Source organism: Astyanax mexicanus, chromosome 2, assembly GCF_023375975.1.
Source record: "Astyanax mexicanus isolate ESR-SI-001 chromosome 2, AstMex3_surface, whole genome shotgun sequence".
NCBI classification, from domain to species: Eukaryota; Metazoa; Chordata; class Actinopteri; order Characiformes; family Acestrorhamphidae; genus Astyanax; species Astyanax mexicanus.
The window spans coordinates 25,480,162-25,505,564 of NC_064409.1; the positions used below are offsets into that span (position 1 = coordinate 25,480,162).

Sequence of the window (25,403 nt, forward strand, 5' to 3'; positions counted from 1 at the left end):
GAACGATTGCCCGGCACTGACCCACCGCCCAACACTGAATGACCGCCCAGCACTGACCGATCACCCGGCACTGACCCACAGCCTGGCACTGACCCACAGCCTGGCACTGACCCACAGCCTGGCACTGACCCACCGCCTGGCACTGACCCACTGAGGAATCAGTGGCAACTCAGAGACCTGAGAGTGAATGTAAATATTGCTGATTATGTGTTTTGAGCAAATAAATAGAGTTATAATGAAAGAATAAAAGAAGGAACTTTGAAGGAGATCTTACTTTTTGGGAGTGTTTCTCAATGGAGTTCTTCTAAAAGCTTCACCGTACTGGGATGTTTCTGCTATTTTTAGAAAGAGTAAATTCCGCCCTTTCTAACCATATATGGCTTATGTTGATGTGTTAAGAGTTTCCTGAGTAATTAAGCTGAGAACACAAGGTATGATTTTGGATGGAAAATCCGTCCATAGGGTTCTAAAGGATAAACACCTCTCTCACTCCAGTTTATCCAGTGTCTGATTACCAGTCTGCAGCATTAGCTAGCTTACTTAATAAAAAAAAGCATCAAACCACAACAGCATCAAGAGTGCTGCTTATTTTTTTTTACATTTGTGAGTGATTGTATATTTGTACTGCAGAGAGCTGCATTTTCAACTTTAGGCTTTCACTTTTCTGGGTGCTGAGACTCCTTTTAGGGTTGCTTAAGCCCCTTAAAAAAGTGATGAAATGTTGAAGGTTTTTTTTGTTCCATTTTACCTTCAAACCTGTCTCATGCAGTGAAACAATATGGGGTCGTCATTGTGTTTTTAATTTTCCTAAATTTAAACATTCTCAGCTGGGAACAGTTCAGGACTGCAGGCAGGTCAGTCCTGTACTTTACATTACATTACATTTGGCAGACGCTTTTGTCCAGAGCGACTTACAATATTGAAGTACAAAAGTAATAGAATTTAAGATAAAACATCTATAGACAGGGCCTAAAGGAGGTTAAAGGGAAACAATGGGATAGAGGAGTGAAGGAGGGGAGGAAGGAAATGAGGTTGGAAGTAGTTAGTGTGTTAGAGGTGTTAGGAGAGTAAGTGCTCTTTGAAGAGCTCTGTCTTCAGGAGTTTCTTAAAGATAGCGAGAGATTCTCCTGATCTGGTAGTGGAAGGTAGTTTGTTCCACCATTGGGGAACTCTGTATGAGAACAGTCTGGATTGCTTTGTGTGAGTGTTTGTTTAGTAAAGCAAGGAGACGTTCATTGGAGGAGCGCAGCGGCCGAGAGGTAGCGTAAGCCTTCAGGAGCGAGTGAGGTAGGAAGGAGCTGTTCTGTCATCACCTTGTAGGCGATTATAAGAGTTTTGAATTTGATACGAGCATCAACTGGTAGCCAATGGAGCTCAATGAGCAGCGGGGTGACATGTGCCCGTTTTGGCTGGTTGAAGACCAGACGTGCTGCCTCTTCTACCCTCTTCTTTCATAGCTGTGCTTCTGTACTGTGTGCAGCATGTGCTTTTACATCATCTTGTCGAAAATGTTATAAATGATGTTTATCTCTTCAGGTTTTCAGAGAGGAATGTGTTGTTTTGAAGTCCAGCTCAATGGAAAGCAGCAGTGGATTTAAAGGAAGTGTCATCTTTTGTGCTAATAATCTTTATCTTCTATACTGTGACATTTAAGTTCTGGATTGGACGTTTTGACTGAAGACTTCACTATCAACCTTTTATCATTTCTATTGATTTCCTGGAGAGGCTGCAGAGGATAAAAAGAGACGAAGTCCAGTTCACTTAATGCCACAGGAAAGCAGAAAAATATAATAGTAAAAAGATTATTTTAGTTTTTTTTTTTCAAACTCAACTCAACAGTTTGTTAAAACATGGCTGGTTTAGTAATTAGTTTATTTGATTCTGGGATAAAAATGTGATGGTGGAGGAGTGTGTGTGTGTGCTGCAGACAACGCTGAAGCTTTAATGTAATCTCTAAACACTCCACCCACACTGCATACTAAAAAGTGAAAGAGGGATTTGGAAGACAAAACTAACATCAAACACTCGCAGTACAAGAGCAGACACACACATTCATGTTTCCTTATTCTAATAGAAAATTTCTTTTCAAAACAGGCAAATCAAACACATCAATAAAGACGCAAATACAATAAGATATAATAAGATATAATAAGATATAATAAGATTTTTTGTTCATAAACACCCTTAATTAACACACCTACACACTACAAGAGGTTATGATAGTTCATAAACACCCTGAATAATAAACGAGAATAGGAGATATTAATCTATAAACACCCTCAATAAACACTCCTATACACTAGAATAGAAGACAGTAGTGCATCATCGCACCCAATAAACACTCCGATACACTAGAGTAAGAGATATTAGTTCATAAACACTCTCAATAAACACTCCTGTACACTAGAGTAAGATATATTAGTTCATAAACTCTCTTAATAAACACTCCAATACACTAGAATAGCAGGTATTGGCTCGTGAACACACTCAATAATTACTCCTATAAACCAGAGTATAAACAATTAATCAACAAACACCTCAGTACACACCTCTGTACACTAGAATAAAATGTATTAGTTCATAAACACCCTCAATAAACACTCCTATGCACTAGAATAGAAGACAGTAATCCATGAACACTCTTAATAAACACACCTATACTCTAGAATATGATACATTAGTTTATAAACACTCTTAATAAACACACCTATACTCTAGAATACGATACATTAGTTTATAAACACTCTTAATAAACACACCTATACACTAGAATAGAAGATATTAGCTCATAAACGCTCTCAATAAACACTCCTACACACTAGAATAAGAGATATTAGTTAATAAACGCTTTCAATAAACAATCATATACACTAGAATAAGATATACTAGTTCATAAAAACCCTCAATTATCACTCCTATACACTACAATAGAAGATATTAGCTCACAAACACTCTTAATAAACACTCCTATACTATAGAATATAGGATATTAGTCCATAAACACACTCAATAAACACTCTTATACACTAGATTAAAGACATATTAGCTCATAAATACTTTCGACTTCCTGTCGGCGGCGCGAGCAGTCGCAGCGGCCACTCCGGAAGCAAAACACGGTGCTTTTGTTTGTTTTTCTGTGTAAATAATCCGATCTGAACTCGCAATCATGCAAAAGTTCGCTATGGGAACAACTTACGACCGACAGACCCTGCTAGACCTGCAAAATCAACAAAAATCTGTACTTACAGACGGTCTACGAGCGGAGCTACGCGCGCTAGGCCTGCTAAGATCCGCGGTGTTTCCTGAGCCTGCTAGCCGGAAGAGGTCTCTCCGCAAGCGTTGCGCGAGGAGCCGAAAGCGCGGTAAGAGAGCCGGAGTCCTCGCTAAGCTAATGGCTAACTCCAGCCGGCCAGCGGTTCCATCTCTCCTTCTCTCCAACGTTTGCTCCCTGCCGAACAAGATTGACTGTCTCCGGCTCCAGCGGACATCCCAGCGCGAGTTCAGAAACTGCTGTGTGTTTGTTTTCACGGAGACGTGGTTAACGGACTCCATCCCGGACTCCGCGATTGAGGTGAGCGGCATGCTAAGCTACCGCGCGGATCGCGACGCCGGCCTCTCGGGCAAAGTACGTGGAGGTGGGGTGTGTGTTTACATCAACACAGCATGGTGTAACAACGCTGCGCTGATCTCCAGCTACTGCTTGCCACTGGTGGAGTTTGCTGTAGTCAGAGCCAGGCCATTCTACCTGCCCAGAGAGCTTAGCAGCGTGTACATAATAGCAGTGTATGTAGCACCCAGTGCTAATGCTAATGCTAACGGTGCTAATGCTAACGCTCTGCAAGAACTGTACACTGTTATCTCCAAACTCCAGAACTCACACCCCGACGGACTGTTTATTGTTGCTGGTGATTTCAAACACAGTAATCTGAAGGCTCTGCTGCCCAGCTTTCACCAACATGTGGATTTTCCAACCCGTGGAGCTAACCTGCTCGATTGTGTGTATACTAACATTCCCGGTTCGTACAGAGCAGAGCCCCGCCCCCACTATGGCTACTCTGATCATATTTCTGTCATGCTCATCCCAGCATACAGACAGCTCATCAGACGTGCCAAATCAGAGAAGAAGCAAGTTACAACCTGGCCTCCAGGAGCCATCTCTGCTCTTCAGGACTGTTTTGAGCACACTGACTGGGACATGTTCAGAGAAGCTGCTACTTCTGATGACTCCATCAACCTGGAGGAGTACACAGACTCAGTGACTGGCTACATCAGCAAGTGCATTGAGGATGTTACTGTCTCCAAAACCATCACATCCCGCCCCAACCAGAAGCCGTGGATGACTGCAGAGGTGCGTGCGCTGCTGAGATCCCGAGACAAGGCCTTTAAGTCAGGGGACAGGGCTGGCCTCCGAACAGCTAGAGCCAAGCTCTCCCGGGGGATCAGAGAGGCAAAGCGCACCTACGCAAAGAAAATCCACGCTCACTTCCAGGACACTACTGACACTCGGCGCATGTGGCAGGGCATCCAGACCATCACCAACTACAAGTCACCCTCCCCTGCTTGTAACAGTGATGCCTCCCTTCCAGATGCACTGAACTCCTTCTACGCAAGGTTCGAAGCACATAACTACACGACAGCAAGGAAGACTACACCTCCTCCAAACGACCAGGTACTGTGCCTGTCCTCAGCTGATGTGCGGAAAACTCTACTCAGAGTCAACCCACGGAAAGCCCCAGGACCAGACAGCATACCTGGCAGAGTGCTCAGAGGATGTGCAGAACAACTCACGGATGTTCTCACGGACATTTTCAACATCTCTCTGAGTACTGCAATCGTGCCGACGTGCTTCAAGACGACCACCATCGTCCCTGTGCCGAAGAAGTCTCAAGTGTCCTGCCTTAATGACTACCGTCCCATTGCACTTACTCCCATCATCATGAAGTGCTTTGAGAAGCTGGTCATGAGGCACATCAAAAACCAGCTCCCGTCCTCACTGGACCCTCTGCAGTTTGTGTATCGTCCAAACAGATCAACAGACGATGCCATCTCTACTGCGCTCCACCTGGCTCTCACCCACCTGGACAACAAAGACTGCTATGTTCGAATGCTGTTCATCGACTTCAGTTCAGCATTCAACACCATCATCCCTCAGCATCTGATTGCTGGGCTTGCTGGGCCTGAACTCCTCCCTCTGCAACTGGGTTTTAGACTTCCTGACTGAGAGACCACAATCAGTCAGGATTGGAAACAACACCTCCAGCACCACCATACTGAGCACCGGCGCCCCCCAGGGCTGTGTGCTCAGCCCACTGCTGTTCACTCTGCTGACTCATGACTGTACTGCAAAGTACAGCTCAAACCACATCATCAAGTTCGCTGATGACACAACTGTAGTTGGCCTCATCAGCAAGAACGACGAGTCAGCATACAGACAGGAGGTGCAGTGGCTGACGGACTGGTGCAGAACCAACAACCTATCTCTTAACGTGGATAAAACCAAGGAGATGGTTGTTGACTTCAGGAGAGCTCCAGGTGTCCACCACCCGCTGAACATCAACGGCTCTGCTGTGGAAATTGTGGATAACACCAAGTTCCTCGGTGTTCACATTGCAGAGAACCTCACCTGGTCCCTCAACACCAGCTCCATAACCAAGAAAGCCCAGCAGCGCCTCTACTTCCTGCGGAGACTGAGGAAAGCACATCTCCCACCCCCCATCCTCACCATGTTCTACAGAGGCACTGTAGAAAGCATCCTGAGCGCCTGCATTACCGTCTGGTTTGGGAATTGCAACACCTCAGACCGCAAGACCATACAGCGGATAGTGCGGACAGCTGAGAAAATCATCGGAGTCTCTCTTCCCTCCATCACTGAGATCTACACCACACGCTGCATCCTCAAAGCCACCAGCATTGTGGACGACCCCACCCATCCCTCACACGGACTCTTCGCTCTGATGCCGTCCGGCAGAAGATACAGGAGCATCCGAGCCTCCACTATTAGACTCTGCAACAGCTTCATCCACCAGGCAGTCAGACTTCTCAACGCACAGAGACAGAACTGAACCCCCACCCCACCCACCACTCACCTAACACACTCGCACAAAACTAAACTGTACACCCCCCCCCCCCCCTTTACACAAAACTAAACTGTACACCCGCCCCCCCTTTACACTCACAAAGAACTGAACTTCACCCACACACACACCCAGTCAGCACACAGAGGCTGACATGACTTTATTTGCTGCACTCTTAAAAACTATAAACTCTACCTCAGTAACTGCTGTGATTATATATGTTCTATATGTTACAGTATGTCACACATCTCTGCACCTTATCCCCACTACACACTTTATTATACCGTATCGGTACTGCACTGTCCTGTCTTTAAATTGTCTCGTCTTTTGTATTTATTGTATTTATTGTTATTTAGTGTTATAATTTTATAATTTTATGTTGCACTGTCGTCACTCCTGAACTTTATGTTGTCTATTGCTTGTTGTTCTATGTTGCACCATGGTTCCGGAGGAACGTAATTTCATCACACTGTGTACCTGTACTCAGATGTAATGACAATAAAAGCCTCTTGACTTGACTTGACTTAATAAACACTTCTATACACTTGACTATGAGAATTTACTTCATACCTCAAAAACACCCTAAGTAACACCTAGGTAGTCCTACGTCCACCTGAAATCAGGGCTATTTCACTGCCCTTTGAAAATAAACCAGTTTAATTCAATTTATTTGAGTTTGATATAAAAGTTATGGAGCGAAGCATGTTAAAACAGTGTTAGAATAGTGTGTGTTTTAATTAGCACATCATTTTCAAGTGTGTAGAACTCAGAAACACAGTGCGACACACACACACCCACACACACGAACTCCAGCACAGCAGCTATTTACATCCCATATGTGACTTGGATGATTTTACACTATTGTCATGCCTTTTGTAGTCATATTAAAATACAAATATCCTAGTTTATAGACAGGCCTGTCTTATAGAGGACACTTCTCAAAGGTAACGTCTCATGATCTTCTTATTGCCATGCTTCTGTCCCATGAGTTTTGGCACACCAACACATCATACGTAGCACTAGTAATAGCTGCAGTAAGAGTGTGTGTGTGTGTCTCGGCTGGAGAAAGCCTGTCCCAGTTATTCTGAAGACACTTCAAAATCATATTAAAATGCTTTTTGCTTTGATCTATCTTGAGTGATCTTGTGATCCAGTTCCAGCCTCAGAGCAGAACTGATACATTATATGGAGCTATATACATTTAAGCTATATACAGTTTGGACCTATACACAGTTTAGCTCCACCCATTCAGCCTACAGCAGTTAGTTTAACACCACCCATTCATCCTACAGCGGTCAGTCTGACCCCACCCATTCAGCCTACAGCAGTCAGTTTAACCCCAACCATTCAGCCTACAGCAGTCAGTTTAACCCCAACCATTCAGCCTACAGCAGTCAGTTTAACCCCAACCATTCAGCCTACAGCAGTCAGTTTAACCCCAACCATTCAGCCTACAGCAGTCAGTTTAACCCCAACCATTCAGCCTACAGCAGTCAGTTTAACCCCAACCATTCATCCTACAGCGGTCAGTCTGACCCCACCCATTCAGCCTACAGCAGTCAATTTAACCCCAACCATTCAGCCTACAGCAGTCAGTTTAACCCCAACCATTCAGCCTACAGCAGTCAGTTTAACCCCAACCATTCAGCCTACAGCAGTCAGTTTAACCCCAACCATTCAGCCTACAGCAGTCAGTTTATTTCCACACATTTAGCCTACAGCAGTCAGTTTAATCCAACCTGTTCAGCCTACAGCAGACGGTTTAACCCCACCCATTCAGCCTACAGCAGTCAGTTTAGCCCCACCCGTTCAGCTTAAAGCAGTCAGTTTAACCCACCCATTCAGCCTAAAGCAGTCAGTTTAACCCCACCCATTCAGCCTACAGCAGTTAGTTTATATCCACACATTTAGCATACAGCAGATTATCATCCAACTATTCAGCAAACAGTTTTGCTCCACCCATTCAGCCTACAGCTTGATTCGGCACCTGTGTGCTACCATAGCAGAATCAACGGTTAGTGTTCTCCTCCAAGCTTTTAGAACTGGTAGCTGGTTTCAAGGTCAATGTGGTAAAAAATCTGGCCATTTAGATAAAAAAAAAACATATCCTATACTTGTAAAGTGCTGTAGGCTGAACGGGTGGAGCTGTTTGCCATGTCTCAAGAAAGCTAATAAGCACTGCACTGACCCATGGGATATGTGGGTAGGGTCTTATGCATTGAATGTGGATGTGATTTCTGCCACAGCTGTTAGTCGGTGTTCACATGGACAATTCTAGCCAGATGCTGCCGGTCACCATCATTACCCCTTACTTTGGGTGGTAGTATTAGCCTTCTATAGTGTATTCCCTGAACACACGTGACACTGTGTATGGAAAAGTGCCTGAACTGTTGGAGCTAAACTGCTGTAGGCTGGATGGGTGGAGCTACACTGACTGCTGTAGGCTGGATGGGTGGAGCTACATTGGCTGCTGTAAGCTTAATGGGTGAAGCTAAACTGCTGTAGGCTGAATGGGTAGAGCCAAACACCTGTAGGCTGACTGGGTGGAGCTACACTGAGTGCTGTAGGCTAAAAGGGTGGAGCTAAACTGACTCCCGGCATGGCTTTTACTGGCATGGTTAAATTGGGGAATAAATTGGTAGTGATACAGTTAGTCATCCTGCATCATGGTTACGGATGTGAATCATGACTCTAAAGGCGGAAATAGTCCACAAACAGAGCCGAGGGCCGGGTCCGGTCCGGTACGCTGTGCTTGCTGGAGCGCTGGTTCCACTGCTGCTGTTGTTCTTGGTGGTGGACAGTAATCTGTGGGTCTGGATGATGGACAGCTCCACAGATCAATGCTAGCATCTGACTTCAAAGGCCCCAGAGGCTGCTTGGCATTCATCCCGAGCAAAGCCAGCGCAGAGCCGAGCGCTCCACACAGAACCCAGAGATAAAACACATCGTGACTCATCCTCCGGTCCTCACCGGGCTTCAGCTGGAGAGCGTCAGGACCGGGAGATCCACCGGGAACCCACTTCTGGAGAACCGACTCGAATCCAGCACCTGGTCTCAACCTGAACCGAATTCATAATGCACTGAATGAACTGACTGTGTAATTTAGTTTGTTATATTTTCTTTTCCAGTGTTCCAAGTGTTTATCAAGGGTGTTTAAGGTCTGTTACCTCCTAGTCTGGTGTACAGGAGTGTTTATCAGTGGTGTGTTTATGGTCTGTTACCTCCTATTCTAGTGTACAGGAGTGTTTATCAAGGGTGTTTATGGTCTGTTACCTCCTGTTCTAGTGTACAGGAGTGTTTATCAAGGGTGTTTATGGTCTGTTATCTCCTCTTCTAGTGTACAGGAGTGTTTATCAAGGGTGTTTATGGTCTGTTATCTCATATTCTAGTGCACAGGAGTGTTTATCAAGGGTGTTTATGGTCTGTTATCTCCTCTTCTAGTGTACAGGAGTGTTTATCAAGGGTGTTTATGGTCTGGTGTCTTCTATTCTAGTGTTGAGGAGTATTTATCAAGGGTGTTTATGGTCTGTTATCTCCTCTTCTAGTGTTGAGGAGTGTTTATCAAGGGTTTTTATGGTATTTTATCTCATATTCTAGTGTACAGGAGTGTTTATCAAGGGTGTTTATAGTCTGTTATCTCATATTCTAGTGCACAGGACTGCTTATCAAGGGTGTTTATGGTCTGTTATCTCATATTCTAGTGTACAGGAGTGTTTATCAAGGGTGTTTATGGTCTGGTTATTCATGTTCTAGTGTATGGAAGGGTTTAGTGAGGGTGTTCATGAACTAATATATCTTGTTTCAGTGTATAGGTGTTTTATATACAATATAATATCTCCTATTCTATTGTGTAAGAAGTGTTTAGTAAGGTTGATTATAGACTAATATATTATGTTCTATTGTGCAGGAGTGTTTATTGAGAGTGTTTATAGACTAACATCATTTGTTCTAGTGTATAGGAGTGTTTATTAAGGTGTTTATAGATTAATATGGCCTATTCCAATGTATAGGAGTGTTTATTGAGGTTTTTATTGACTTATATAAGCTATTCTAGTGCAAATGAGTGTTTATAGATTAATAACTCCTATTGTAGTGTATAGAAGTGATTATGGAGAGTGTTTAAAGACTAATATCTCCTATTCTAGTGTACAGAAGTGTTTAGTAAGGTTGATTATAGACTAATATATTATGTTCTATTGTGCAGGAGTGTTTATTGAGAGTGTTTATAGACTAACATCATTTGTTCTAGTGTATAGGAGTGTTTATTAAGGTGTTTATAGATTAATATGGCCTATTCCAATGTATAGGAGTGTTTATTGAGGTTTTTATTGACTTATATAAGCTATTCTAGTGCAAATGAGTGTTTATAGATTAATAACTCCTATTGTAGTGTATAGAAGTGATTATGGAGAGTGTTTAAAGACTAATATCTCCTATTCTAGTGTACAGAAGTGTTTAGTTAGGATGACTATATACTAATATCTCATGTTCTATTGTGCAGGAGTGTTTATTGAGAGTGTTTATAGACTAACATCTTTTGTTCTAGTGTATAAGAGTGTTTATTGAGGTGTTTATAGATTAATATGGCCTATTCCAGTGTATAGGAGTGTTTATTGAGGTGTTTATGGACTAATATAATCTATCCTAGTGCATATGAGTGTTTATAGATCAATATCTCCTATTCTAGAAGTGATTATTGAGAGTGTTTTAAGACTAATATCTCCTATTGTAGTGTACAGGAGTGTGTAGTAAGAACTAATTTCTCCTGGTCTAGTTGATAGCAGTGATTATTAAAGGCATATAAGAACCAATATCTTCTATTCTAGTTTATAATGTAGAGTGTTTATTAACCCTCTATTGCATGAACAACTTTTTAAACATCATATATTTTTTTAAATGTGTTTTTGTGACTTCAAATTGGTTAAATAATTCAAATTAAAACAAAAATCATAAAAAAATTTTTTTGGGGGGGTACTTGGTAATTTGTTGCCATATGGCAACAACGCGGGTTCGGTGAACATGCTCTAAGGATGAAAATGAAGAAGTTTTAGCTGACTGATACAATACATGCAGAAAAACAGCTATTGAACTATCACTTTCCATAACAAACCATTTGCAAAAAATATTTTTTCCGATCAGGAAATTAATATATTTGTTAATATATCATATGAAAATGTGAAAATAGCATAATGTTAAGAAATTAAATATGTTTTCAAGTTAAAATCATATACCTATCTGCAAATACAGTGCCAGGATAGCCCTGTCCTATGTAACTCAATGGGAGCCCATTAGGATACATGTATAGAATGAATGTCACTGTATGCATGTTGTTGCCATATGGCAACAAATTCATTTTTGCCTTTTACAGAGAAAGTATAACTTTATATTTGGATTAAATGATAAAAAATGAAAGCTTACTTTCCCCAGATTTATGTTGAATTTTTTTATGATCAAAATATGTCTTGAAGTTTGAAAACTAGCAATGTATAGGTTCCCACTTTGACGTGACCTTCACAGTGTGGCGCATCCACATGGAAAGGGTTGGCAAACAGGATTTCCTGATTAACTGATGTCATCAAACTGATAAATATTTCAAAAGTAAAGTCCCATTTTCACACACAATGGGAAAAGTGGTGGATATTATGTCATTCTCTATTGAAAATACTCATAAAAAGAATTTGTTGCCATATGGCAACAACATGCAATAGAGGGTTAAGAGTTCATAATGACTTTGATCTTCTCCTGTAATGTCATATTCTATTTATTTTTTTTTTTAGGTTTTGCATACCACAGTAAATCTGTCAATTCTAGCTAAATTGTCTTTTTGTTCTTGATTATATTGTTCATAATGTATATTCATATGGTTTTCCATTGTAATATTTTTTCAAAATGTTCTGTTTTCCAGTTGATAACTATAAAAGACACCACCTTGAGCGTATTGTGAGCGTATTGAAGTGGAGGACATGCTCCAGGGCTGTGTGTGTGAAACATGTGATCAGTGTTTGGCTCTTTAGCGCAGTGAGCATGCTTAGAGGACGCAAAGCTGACAGCGCTTTGATGGTCTTACAGCTCTTTATACGTGTCAGTCTGTTTGTTTGTGTGAAGGGTAGATGTGTTTGAACTGTGTGTGTTTTATGGGCTGAATGTGTGCATGCATTTAAATGTGTATATCTCTGTTTGTGTGCAGGTTTTTTGTATGCAAATATGTAATGCATGCATGTTTATTCATGCATGGACATGAGCATACGTGTATCCATATCAGTACATGCTTTGCTTCATTTGTATGTGCATGTGTATTTATATGGATGTGTGCATACCTGTAAATTTAAACATACATATATTTTCACTATTGGAACAAGACTATAAGAGGAAGGAGATAAATAAACATTATATTCCAGTTTATTAAAAAAATATATAATAATAAAACATCATTCTCCAATGAATAGCATCATTTTCCCAAAAATATTATTCACCAAGCATACACCATGACTCTTCACCAAACTATCATTCTCACCTATTTAACACCATCATTCTCCAAAAAACAAACACTATCACTCTCACCAAACACCTTCATTCTCCACCCATTATCATTCTCTATAAAAAACATTATTCTCCACCAAGGAAACACCATCATTCTCACCAAATAAACACCATTATTTTCTACCAAGCAAGCGCCATCCTTCTCACCAAACAAACACCACCATTCTTCACCAAGGCAACATCATGATTTTCACCAAACAAACACCCTAATTCTCCAAAGAGCAAACACCATAATTTTCACCAAACACCATCATTCTCCACCAACCAAGCACCATCATTCTCCACCAATTAACACCAGCCTTCTTACTAAACACCATCATTACTAAACACCATCATTTCTAAACACCATCATTCTCCAAAGAGCAAACACCATCATTTTCACCAAACACCATCATTCTCGTCAAACAAGCACCATCATTCTTCACCAACCAAACACCACCCTTCTTACCAAACAAAAACCATCAGTCTCCGAAAAGCAAACACCATTGTCTTAAAACACAAAAACAATTCACAAAACAACATCGTTCTCCACCAACCAACATGAGGACCATGAGCATTCTCTATCAAACAAGATCATACTCCATTAAAGTGTGTGTGTGTGTGTGTGTGTGTGTGTGTGTGTATGTGTGTGCGTGTGTGTGTGTGTGCGTGTGTGTGTGTGTGTGTGTGTGTGAACAATGTGCTGTAGAGTCTCCCTGCAGGGCTGACCTGTTTCCGTGTGGATAGGGATCACGGCACAGATGACACACGCACACACACACACACACACACACACGCACACACACACACACACACAAACACACACACACAGTGGTACTCATGCCTTACAGCTGAGTGTCCTGCAGTGTGTGTGAAATGTCAGGCTACAGGAGCAGAATTGAATCAGTGTGTGGAGCTGTCAGACGAGTCCAGAGCCAGATCAGACAGATCCACTGTAATCAGACTCACCACCAGAGTCTACATACCAAACACTGCAGCACTCTAATATCTTACATCCACTCTCTCTGACACATACAAATCTCATCACTTACACCACACATTTAAACTAACACAAATCCAATCACTCAAACCACTTCAGAAGGTGGTCTGATACACATTTAAAACAGAAATCAAATCACTCAAACCATTTCTGGAGGTGGCCTTATACACATTAAAAACAGATTCAAATCTAATAGTTCATACCACTTCAGGAGGAGGTCTGAAACACATTTAAAACAAATGTGAATATGATCACTAAAAAAAAACTTAAGGAAGGGGGACTGAGAAACATTTAAAACAGATACAAATGCAAATCACTCAAACCATTTCAGAAGGTGGACTACGATTCTTTTAAAACAGATACAAATCTGATTAGTCAAAACCACTTCAGGAAATAGTCTGAGACACATTTATAAAACAGATCCAAATAATTATTTTTTTCCCCTGCCTTTGCTTTCCGCATTTTTTTTGCTTTACGCTCAATTTTTGCTTTATACATTTTTTTGCTGTGCTGTTTCTTCGGCCTTGTATATCTGCAGTGAATTGTGGGTAATCGAGAGATACATCAGTTGCGTCCTCCGAATAGCTCTGAACATATATATAATGATTGCTTCCGTAGCCTATGTGGACTGCAGCCTATGATTTGGGATACAGCTCTGCTTTGTTCAGTTCTATTAGTTTTAAAATTGGCTGATGATCTGAGATGAACAGTTCATGCTGTACAAGTCCACGCACACGTCTTACTAGATGGACATGCTGGAAAAGCTGAATTACAAGAAGACAGAGTGTAGCCCAGTTAAACTCAAAACAGCTCCAGGCTAATGATGGGAATAGTACAGTGGGGGTATATGTGGTTGTTTTGGGGGCTTTTTACAGGGATTAGCCTGGTGTTCAGCACTAGAACTCGCTGTAGCTCCTCTTCAGAGTACATTAGAGCCACTCTGGTGTGAGCTTTTAGGGGGTCCTTCAGTGGAGAACTCACAGCTCCTCGGATTCACTCGCTGTCTAAATAAGCCGACGCTCTTTCTCTCTCTCTCTCTCTTTCAATACTGATACAGCTATTTTTCCTCCGCCCCGTTCCCCCAGCTAAAGGGACAGGCTATGCCCAATGTTCCTCTTTTAATCTTCCACATTATACTATTTCATTTCCCCTCTAATTCCTTAATCAGCGCAGCCGGCGCAGCGATACGGCCGCAGTTACACTAGAAGCAATTTCACATCTCGGATGCGCCTCTCGATTTCCAGCCCCGCGGATTCTGCAATCGTCCTGTTAATAAGCCATCGCGGATGTATCGCCGCTTCCATCACTTACACCCAAATGAATAACTAATGCATCCATCAGGGGACATTATCTGAAGATTAGGGTGCGGCACCAGCGCAGGAACCTGCACGTCTCCACCACCGCTGCGATGATCTGCTCAGCGCTAATGCTAGCACGTAGAGCGCAGATTTATAGGAGGAGTTTACAGATCGCAGATCAAGAAGAATTACTGCCAGCGTACCATCAATGATGATATCTGGAGAGTTACTCAAGCTCTCAGGACTCTCAGAGATACTGCATGAACCTACAAACGGAGCTACAGGTGTTGGACAATGAAACTGAAACCTGGTGGCCAATCTTCATTAATTGCACATTGCAGCAGTAAGAGCAGAGTGTGAAGGTTCAATTAGCAGAGTAAGAGCACAGTTTTGCTCAAAATACTGCAATGCACACAACATTATGGGTGACATACCAGAGTTCAAAAGAGGACAAATTGTTGGTGCACGTCTTGCTGGCGCATCTGTGACCAAGACAGCAAGTCTTTGTGATGCATCAAGAGCCACGGTATCCAGGGTAATGTCAGCATACCACCAAGAAGGACCAACCACATCCAACAGGATTAACTGTGGACGCAAGAGGAAGCTGTCTGAAAGGGATGTTCGGGTGCTAACCTGGATTGTATTCTAAAAACCTAAAACCACGGCTAATTAAATCACAGCAGAATTCAATGTGCACCTCAACTCTCCTGTTTCCACCAGAACTGTCCGTCTGGACAATAAATCATTGTGGTCTAAAACCAGGTGTTTCAGTTTCATTGTCCAACCCCTGTACAAGCTTAAGACTGCATCCAAACAGCACGTAAACGTGGCCCAAATCCATATTTTCCACCATATCTGATGTTTATTTTATTCTGTTCAAGGTATGTTTTGGTCTGACATTAGTAACAGTTCACGCTTATGCGGTGGCACTTCATAAGAAGTTTTGGTTTCATCTTTTCCAGCATCACAAGGAGCTATCAAGCAGTTCCTAGTTTAGTATCTGCTTATCACAAAAAAAGCATTCCAGCTCAATTTAAAAAGCGTATTTTTTATATTCCAAACATTTCTGCCACTGATGTCTTAGGCAGATGCAGTATGTAAATGGTTACAAGTATGGCAGACAAATGAACATAAAACTCTATGAACTCCTATGAAAAGACTTTGGGGAGTGTACCTCTTGGTGATTGATGACTTCTAGACACACCTCTGCAACATACTTGAAGACATTTTGCCCAGTTGAGAAGAGGAACAGCATTGGACTGAGAGAAACTGGTGGGTCATTTCTACGAATTGCCCACCATTCAAGGATTCATTGATTTAAGGATTCAAGGAGACTTTGTCATTCACATCACGGGGGGTACATGAGTTGGAGCGAAATTTTAATATCACAGTCCAGTTTATACCCAAGAGCAATTGTTAAAATAGACAAATATACATAAAATAAAATAGAATAAAATAAAACATAATAGAATAAAATAGATATCAAGATAAATACGCAAACATAGGGAAAGTAGGCAGTTAGCAGCAACATACAATCCAGAGTGCAAGATTTGCTATAGCAGTATGGATGAGTATACCTGCACTACTGCTACACTCACACTGCATTACTCACTTTAACTCCCCATGAACTGTGAACTTTAAGAACTTATTGCACTCATTCACTTTACCAGCCTTAAGCTATTATACTATATTTGCACTTGTACTTGTACTGTCATCCCATCTTAATCACCCCCCCATCACTAGTGCACTATTGTCTTGTGTCTTACATATGTCTTGTCTTACGTATGTCTTTTTGTGTATTGTACATATAGTGTCTCCCATTCTTTATATTATATATCTTATTTTCACCCCCCATCACTACTGCACTATTGTCTTCTGTCTCACGTATGTCTACTGTGTCCTTATTGTATTGTACATATAGTGTCTTCTATATTATTATATCTATTATCTGTACTTGTTGTAAAATTTGGGAAGGAGAGTAATGTAATTTAAATTCTCTGTATGTCCTGTACATATGCAGTATTGACAATAAAACTACTTGACTTGACTTGAATGAAGAGCAGTAAAATGTTAACGTGTCTCAGTCTGGGTAAAGTGTCAGTGTTATTTTAAGTATGTGATTGTCCTCGTGAAGTATCGGTGCTGTGTGTTTTTTTGGCTAGGTGGAGTTTAAGAGTCTTAAAGCTTCTGGAAAGAAGCTGTTTTTGAGTCTGGTTGTTTTGCAGTTGATGCTCCGCAGCCTCCTGTCTGACGGGAGCAGGACAAAAAGTGCGTGTGCTGGGTGGGTGGGATCCATCCTGATGCAGGTGTTCCTGTTCCTGCATCTGGAGGTGTAGATGTCCGTGGTACTGGGGAGGCTGACTCCAACAATCCTCTAAGCAGCTTTCACCACCCATCTGAAGAGAGATCGTGTCTCCAGCAGGGCAGATTCTTTGCTGCACGTTGATGGTAGAGCACACAATGCTCTTCACCACACATCTAGGCCAATCAATATTTAGCCACTGTCACATTATTTGCAGCAGTGTTGTGAACTTGGAACTTGGAGTTTTTTGGACTTTGGAATCTGGCAACCATTGGGTTTGAGTATGTATGTCTCGACGTGAACGCTGCAATCCTGCCTTTGCTGTTGAGTTTCTCCACCAGATTGCTACACTTCCTTGTTCTGCCTGGTCTCCAGATTCATCAGCAATCCAGCATTTATGGGAACAGCTGGAACTTCAGCTTTAGCAACCTACGAGTGTAGAGCAGGATCTACAGACCCAGCTGCAACATCTGTGTGTAAACATGCTGCAGGATGCTGTACAGAACCTGTATGTCTCAATGTTTAACTGTGTCTCATCGTACCCAGGCTAGAGGCTCCAACAGGGAACTAGAACCTTCGTTTAATTGTACAGTTTCCCCAATAAACTTATCTTTTCACTCTAATATTGTCATCTTTATGTGAACCATTGTCTTCATGAAAGAATGCTGTCTAGTGTCTAGGGTACCTGTGCTAAAAGGATCAAAGGAAAAATGAACACGGGAAGAGTGTTTCTGAAAGCGTCGCTGCACAGATGGAGCTGATGTTCCCTCGTTTCTCTGATTGTTCTCTATGGACGTTCTCTCCTGTGCATAACAATCCCTCTCCAGCCCCTCCCACCCTGCGGGACTGCTGATTAGCAGTAACTGGCTGAGCGGCCTGTCAATCACACCGGTCGTCAGGGAAGCTCAAAACAAGGTGACCTCGCCTCCCCGCTGAAATTCTGACAGCTCTCCTTCAGAACCAGCGCCGACCGCCATCTATCACCAAGAGCTCAATTAATAAAAACATCAACCACATCCAACACTGTCACTCACACTGAAATTACCCACCAGATACCATCCATAACGAGGTACTTCCTATATACACCCACTGGCTACTCTATTAACACCTATCCTACCATCTACTTTACCACTGGACACTTTATTAGAAACACTAATCATACCTTATGCTTCCACTCACAGACCAATGTATTGGAAACCCCTACCTTTCCTTGTGCTTCTATTCACTGGCCATTTTTTAGAAACACTTACCCTACCATGTACTTCATCACTGGACACTTTATTAGAAACACTTAACCTACCATGTATTTAATCACTTCAATCAATTTATTAGAAATATTTGCAATACATTGTGCATCCACTTACTGTCCAATTTATAGGAAACACCTACCTAACCTAATGCTTCCACACACAGGCCAATTTATTGGAAAAACCTACCTAACCTAATGCTTCAGCTCACAGGACAATATATTGGAACACCTACCTAACCTAATGCTTCCACTCACAGGACAATTTATTGGAAACAACTACCTAACCTAATGCTTCCACTCACAGGCCAATTTATTGGAAACACCTACCTAACCTTGTGTTTCCATTCATTTGTCATTTTATTGGAAACACTTATCCTACCATCTACTTCATCACTCGTAACTTTATTACAAAAACCTACCTTACATTGTTTTTCATCACTGGTCACTTTATTAGAAACACCTAATTTACCTAATGCTTCCACTCACAGGCCAATTTATTGGAAACACCTACCATACCTTTTGCTTCTACTCACAGATCAATTTATTAGAAACTGCTACCCAACCTTGTTCTTTAACTCACTGGCAAATGTATTGGAAACACCTACCTTACCTTGTCCTTTAAATTATTGGCCAATTTATTGGAAACACCTACCTTGTGCTTCAACTCAGGCCAACGTTTACCTACATTATTTGGAGCACCTATTTATCTTTTTGCGGTAGATATCCAGCAAATAGAAACTGAACACTGATGGAGGACTATTGAAAGCTAACACCCACACTGTGCATCAGCTAACTCTACACCAGCAATATGGAGCAACCAACAAGGGGTTTCCAATAAAGTGGCCAGGCTGTGTGCAACAGATAAACAGTAAATACAAGGTTCTAACACACGCAGGTCACGACCTCTCAAATCCCGGGGATTATATTTGTACGGTGGGTTCAGGGATCAGCTCAGTGTTAGCTAAATTAGCTGCTCAGGCTTATAGCCACTACGCTGACCTGTATCCTCTTCCAGCTGACCCCTAACAGGATTGGCCTCTCATCTCCTTCCCACAAGGCTGAGCGGCGCGGCTCGTTTATGCCAGGAGGCACTGTGGATTATCTGAGTGGGAAATCTAAGAGGATTAGGACTAGAGTGGAATCAGTGATAATACACTGCCACCAAAACAAAGCAGCGTTAGCATCTAGTAGCGTTAGCATCCAGCAGCACCGGAGAGTCAACAGACTGAAGGATTTGAATCATTTTATACAAACACTTTTCAGTACCAGTCAGAAGTCTGGACACATCTCTTCTAATTCAATGTGTTTTATATCTTTTTTTATGTTTTTTTTACATTGTAGATTTAATATTGAAGATATTAAAGCAATAGAGGAACACATGCTGAATTATTTTGTAAACAAAAAGAGTTAAACAAACCAGAATATATTTTATACTGTAGATTCTTCTAAATAGCACATTTATCTTTGAGGACAGATCTCACACTCTTGGTATTTAATCTCAGTGTCTTTATGAGGAAGAGTCACCTGGAGTAGTTTTCTCAGTGTCTAGGGTAGAAGTTCCTTGAGCTCCTTTCTAAGCTTTAGTCGAGTTTAAAGGTGGGATTAGAGTTGAATTAGCAATGTAGTGGGTAATTAATACTGCTAATAATGAGTCGAGGCTGTGTGGTTTGTGAGTGTCTGAGTGAATAAATCACAGGTGACAGACGCCACACAGACAGACAGATCCATTCATCATTAGACCAAAAAAAAAACACTGTGGGTTTGTCTGCTCATCTGACAGCTCGTAATGTACATTATCGTACACTGTATAGCCACACTGGAGGGAACATTTGGTGTGTCTCATGTTCCAGAGCCCTCCCACCTAACATTCCTGCAGTCCTGCAATGCCTAATCTCTGATGCCTAGCCTGCATTACTTAGACTGTAACAGCTAGCCTATAGCTATCTAGCTATCTAACACTCAGCCTGTAATTCTCAGCCTCTAATGTCCAGTCTATAATGCTCAAATTATAATGCTCACAGCCTGTAATGCTGAGCCTGTGACATTCAATCTGTATTGTCCAGTCTGTATCACCCAGTCTGTAATGTCCAGTCTGTAACACACAGTCTGTAATGTCTAGGCTGTATCACCCAGTCTGTAATGTCCACCCTGTAACACCCAGCCTGTAATGTCCAGTTTATAATACCTCCAGTCTGTATCACCCAGTCTGTAATGTCCAGTCTGTATCACCCAGTCTGTAATGTCCAATCTGTAACACCCAGCCTGTAATGTCCAGTTTATAATACGTCCAGTCTGTAACACCCAGCCTGTGACATCCAATCTGTAATGTCTAGCCTGTAACACCCAGTCTGTAATGTCCAGTCTGTAACACCCAGCCTGTTACGTCCAGCATGTAATATCCAGTCTTTAATGCTCAAATTACAATACTCGCAGCCAGTAATGCTTCGTCTATAATATACAGCCTGTCCCACTGAACCTGTAACACCCAGTCTGTAACGTCCAGCTTGTAACACCCAGCCTGTAACACTCAGCATGTTACGTCTAACCTGTAACATCCAGACTGTAACACTCAGCATGTTATGTCTAACCTGTAACACCCAGTCTGTAATGTCAAGTCTGTAGCACAGAGCCTGTAACGTCCAGCCTGTAACACCCAGCGTGTAACGTCTAGTCTGTAACACCCAGTCTGTAATGTCCAGTCTGTAACACCCAGCCTATAATGTCCAGTCTGTAACAGCCAGCCTGTTATATCCAGCATGTAATATTGAGTCTATAATGCTCAAATAACAATATTCGCAGCCTGTAATGCTTAGTCTATAATATACAGCCTGTCCCACTCAACCTGTAACACACAGCAGGTAATATACAGCCTGTAACACCCAGCATGTATCATCTAGCCTGTAACACTCAGCTTAAAAATTCCAGCATGTAACACACAGCATGTAACACAGCATGTAACACACAGCCTATGAAGGACGGATAAAGATCTGATGGATCTGATTGAGTGTTAACCCTTGTGTGGTGTTCATATTTTTGTTACTCGTTTACTTTGTTACTTGTATTTAATTCAGCAAAATTAAGCAATTTTACATTAAAATGCTTTACACATGCTTGCTTCACCTAAATTGCAAGCAATATAAACAGCTTACATGGTTAATATTTGCCCTTTACCTTTCGTATGTTACATTTCTTTCAAAAAGTGCTACTCTTTTTGTATTCATTTTTTAATAAAATGGAAAAGAAAAATAATTAAACTCAAGATATGAGTAGAAAATTAGTTTAGTTTCAAATGTACAAATGAAGCAATGTTTATTAGCCCTTGGCCAAACATACTGTATGTAATATAAATGGTTGGGGGGGGGGGGGGTGTTTATCGAAAATGTGTTTTGATATATGGTTTTCACAAAAAATCAGCCAATGCCAATGAGTTTGAGTTAGAAAAAAAAAAAATTTTGTATCATTTGATGATAAATGAAAACGGGTCCCACAGACCCGAACACCACACAAGGGTTAAATACAGATGAAAAGCATTATGAGAGCATTGTACTCACAGACTCTATAGAACTTCCTTTATACCAGCTGCCCTCCAGATCACTGCAGAGAGAGAGAGAGAGAGAGAGAGAAAGAGAGAGAGAAAAGAAAAGAGGTATATTTAGATGGTGGTTTTGCAATTGTGATGATGTGATGAATTTTAACATCATCACCAAATAATGACATCTCTTTAGATACATACTACTCTTTAAACAAAAGACAAAGACAATGGTTATGTACAGAATTTTTTATAGGGTTCTACAGAGATAATTGAAGGTGTGACAGATTTTGAAGGTTTCGCCATTAAAGGCAATGGTTATTTATGAAACACATAAAAAAAGTTTTATAGGGTTATATATATAGAAACATACCAACCTAAGGAACCAATTGAATGCATAATGTTTCTTTGCCTAATTTTATTTATGGTTCTTTTTTTTTTTTTTAAAAAGAATGAGACGTGGAGAGCGGACACAAATGTGAGAATTTATTGAAACTGGAAAACAAATAAACAAATGAGGAACTAAAATAACAAAGAAATAAAAAAGAAGCAAAAATAAAACACGGAACATAAAACAAAGAGAATACTGAGAAGAATAATCAAAACAAAGGAACACCGAAGAAGAGAGAAACGGGGACTATTTAAACACACAGACTAACTGGAAACAGGAAACACCTGTGGACAGATAAAGTGGGGGCAGAGCTACAAATGAACACAGAGGGGGGCACGTGGAGGAAAAACGGGACTGGGGCGGAGACACGGGGTAAACAAACACAGAGAGCACATGAGACACAGAGACAGTTGTGAAGTCAGTTCAGTGAATGTTGTCTATAAGGTTAGTATAGTTTATCGGAGTATTACTTTAACCTGAAAAAAAGACAAAACAACAAAAATAAATAAGCAGGGTTTTTTTTGTTCTGGCAGAAACAGTTGCTGATGTAAAAGTGTGTGTGTGTGTGTGTGTGTGTGTGTGCAATCAGCCTGAACAGCAGATCACAGGTCAGTCCACGTCGCTTACGGACAGAAGTCCGCCACCCCGGTCCCAACATTCAATTAGAGCTGTTTTAATAACAGCCTGCGGGCCGAACCGCTAACCGAGCCAATATGTTCTCATTAATTACCAGCGAGCTAAATAGCAGCCCATCCTGCTTTTCCTTTAAAAACAGAGGAATTAAATTAACGTCCGCACTCAGAAATGTCCACTCGGATAAAGAGAGAGGCAGAAGTGGGTTTGAGCTCCAGAGAGTTAATGCACTTTAATAGCGAAGGTTTGTAATTACACACGGCTTAGAATCATTAATACTGTACTCTACACTTTACTGTAATCATCCATGCTAATATTGCCTTAGAGCAATCACCCACTCTGTCTACACCAGCCAGTCTTCAGTGCTCAGTTTGTAACATTCAATCTGTAACACTTATGGCTCTATCTTGCACCATGCACGCGTTACTAACGCCGTGACTTTTTTCAGTAAGGAGTAATCTAACTAATTACTCTGACTGTAACTATAACGCCGTTACCATTTCCGACATCCTGTTACTGCACGTTACTTTAGCCGCTCAATAATTTTTTTTTTTTACAAATCATACCTGTCAATTCTCCCGTTTTGGTCCGGAAACCCTCTTTCCCGCTGTCCTCCCGTATTAGCATTTATGCCCGTATTAATGAGAGATTATTAAATCTCTTAACACCAATCATAGTGCCAGTTCAAGAAGAACGTCCTGCCTTTCAGGAGAAACAGCCAATCAGCTTGCTGGTTTTGCGGAGCGCGGAGGAGGGTCAGTGTGGGGATGCCCCGCCCCCCCGCTGTGAGTTCAGGCAGCTAGTCGGAGCAGCTGACGTTAAATCAGATCTGCATTTACAGCGAAAGGTTACGGAGCTAACCATGTAAACTGTGATTTCACTGTTTCTGGAGCTGTTTCTGCAGGTTAAAAAGACTCATGAAAAGTGAAGACTTAATATCTAGTGTTTTCGTTTAGGCTGTATTATAAGAATTACATATGTAGGACCTATTAGATTTTGATCATCTAATTGTAGTCTGTAAGTGTTTCACAGGTGGTTATTTTAAATTTCTTGACAACCTGTATTAAAATGCAAGGGATACTGAACCTCAGTTGGGCTGGTGGGACGGCTCAAAGCAGGCGGCGGAAAATTTCCCTTATTTTTAAATTAAAAACTTGACAGGAATGCAAAAGTAACGCAATAGTTAAATTTTTTGGTAAGTAGTTACTTTTATAGTGGAGTAACTCAGTTACTAACTTAGTTACTTTTTTGGAGTAAGTAACTAGTAAGTAACTAGTAACTATAACTAATTACTTTTTCAAAGTAACGTGCCCAACACTGCTTATACCAACAGTCTATTTTCACACCTTGCACCTGCGCTGAATAAAGAACACTAAACTACAAAGACGAGACTAAAGATAAAAAGACTATGAAAACTAGACTTGGTTAACAAAACTAAGGAAACAAGAAACAACAGATGAACAACCATGAACAGGCAAGAAGCATGAAGAAACACCTAAGACCACAAAGCACACAAAAGACCAGACCCTGAACACTGAAACAAAGGAGTTCTGAGAGACTAGGAACACCTGGGGAAGATAACGAGGGGGCAGGTAACAGGTAAGAAGACTGACAACAATGCGGGGATAGAGCGAGACAAGACAACAACAAAACAGCGCCATGTGATTAAAGAGATCATAGAAGAGTAAACAAACAGGCTGGAAGATGACAGAAACTGACAGTGCTACCATGGCAATGTAGGCGTGCCACATACACCCCCACTCATTACACACCCATTCACACACACACACACACACACACATAAGGACCCACAGCAGCAGAAACTTAACATTTACATCAACAATAAACAGAATACACAGTAAAATAATATTTCTGTTTCCATAAATGATCTGCTTGCAAAGAATTTCCTCACCAGACAACCACACACTACTCTATACCAGTAAACTCCTCTCTCTCTCTCTCTCTCTCTCTCTGTCTCTCTCTCTCTGTCTCTCTCTCTCTTTAAATTTTTTAATTGAAAATAGCTTAATTGGCATGAATTGCAATTAACAATTTTTGCCAAAGCAAAGAAACAAGAAGTTCATATACAAAAGGTAAGAAAAAAAAAATAAATAAATAAAATAAAATATACATAAAATATATACATATAAATACATACATACATATACATATACATTACACGTCTTACATATAAAAGGAAATCATATAAATAAATAATAAAAAAGGATAACTGAATAAGATATTAATAACAGTGTTATATGTTGTAATTATTTAAGAAGAGTTGTGATTAGACTGTTGATTAAGCTGATTTCTGTGATGATGTCGAGGTGAACTGTTTCTCTCTCTCTCTCTCTTTCTCTCTCTCTCCTACTGTTTCATTTGTTTTCTTTTTCTGTAGTTTTGTTCCC

At 41.1% G+C, this 25,403-nt stretch overlaps 2 protein-coding genes across 4 annotated transcripts in view; one reads left to right on the forward strand and one right to left on the reverse strand.

Moving 5' to 3' along the window:
• The window catches only part of rps16 (ribosomal protein S16), a 1,145,183-nt gene that overhangs the window by 511,445 nt on the left and 608,335 nt on the right, over positions 1-25,403 (forward strand). The gene's annotated exons all lie outside the window — the stretch shown is intronic.
• The window catches only part of syt1a (synaptotagmin Ia), a 409,759-nt gene that overhangs the window by 250,101 nt on the left and 134,255 nt on the right, over positions 1-25,403 (reverse strand). For all 3 annotated transcript variants that reach the window (XM_022671494.2, XM_022671493.2, XM_049473918.1), the window contains exon 2: positions 21,994-22,036. The gene's annotated coding sequence lies outside the window, so the exon portion shown is untranslated. The remainder of the gene's footprint in view (positions 1-21,993; positions 22,037-25,403) is intronic.